Raw genomic sequence first — 1,344 nt, forward strand, 5'->3', positions numbered from 1 at the left:
TTCCAGGGAGTCTCTCCACTTGGCTGTTTCTACCATTCCTGTTAGCCCTTCACCATATGCTGCCTTGTAACTGAATCACAAGAGACAGATCCCACAGCATTCAACAATTCCATCCATCGAGCAAGTGAGGTGTCTGGGTTTCACTTTTCACACCTCTATAAACAGGGAGGGGGGGTAGGACAGTATAATGGTTATAATCTGCGCTTTGGCATCAAACTGCCCCAGTTTGTATCCGAGCTCCACCACTCACTAGTTGTGAGACTTGGGACAAGTTTCATAACCTCCTTGTGCCTCAGTCTCTCCATCAGTAAAATGGGGGTTACGATAAACCCCTTACAGTGTTGTTGGTAAGGCGAAAGGTTATCCGTTTTCAGTAACTGTTACCCACGATGACCATCATCTGCAAAGTGGAGCAAACATGAGCCCCTTTCTCATTTCAGAGATGAACTGAAAGGATACAGTGGGATGGTGGTGGGCAAATGTGCCTACAACTCGAGGAGGGGGAGGGATCTGCCTGGTAACATCAGGGCTCAGGAGGATGTGTGTGGGCAAGGGGGGTAACCCAGCCCCACCCACCCACTCTTTGGCACTTAGCGTCCTTTGATTCGGGTGCTGTCACCCCCAGCTCAGAGTCCTGGCTTTTTGGGAGGTGAAGGTGGATTCCCCGCACGGAGCCAGATGTGTGGTCCCTTCCTCTCTAATAGTTCTTTGGGAACGTGGAGTTTGCAACAAGGTTTGCCCAGCCTGAGGGCAAACGTGAAACAGTGAGCCCGGCGCTGGCTCGTGGGTGAGTGTCGGGGTTGCCGGCTCCATCCCCAGCAGGGGGCGTGCGGGAGGCAGCTGATGGATGATTCGCTCTCATCATTAATGTTTCTCTCTCTCTCTCTCTCTCTCTCTCTCTCTCGTCAATAAAAATAAAAAAATAATAATAATAAAATAAAATAGCCCTCCTCGGTTTGGCTCACTGGATAGAGCCCCGGCCTGGGGACTGAAGAGTCCCGGGTTCGATTCTGGTCAAGCGCATGTACCTTGGTTGCGGGCCCATCACCAGTGAGGTGTGTGCAAGAGGCAGCTGATCGATGCTTCTCTCTCACAGACCAGCGGTTCCCCCTGGTTTCCGAGCCTGTGTGTGTTCCGGCAGGCGGCCCGCACTTCCACCTCCTTCCACCTCCTGCCTCAGAGCTACCGGGCCAGCCCCGGGCCAGCGCCTGCCGCTGTCTCTGGGTAAACGGAGGTAGGTCACGTTTCTCCGTCGGCGGGGCATCCCTAGGGCAGGCTTCGCCCCTTTCTGGACCCTCCAGGTTGGCGCAGCTCGGCCCGCGACGACGGCCACGTGCAGCAAGG

Source organism: Myotis davidii, unplaced genomic scaffold (assembly GCF_000327345.1).
Source record: "Myotis davidii unplaced genomic scaffold, ASM32734v1 scaffold120, whole genome shotgun sequence".
Lineage (NCBI taxonomy): Eukaryota > Metazoa > Chordata > Mammalia > Chiroptera > Vespertilionidae > Myotis > Myotis davidii.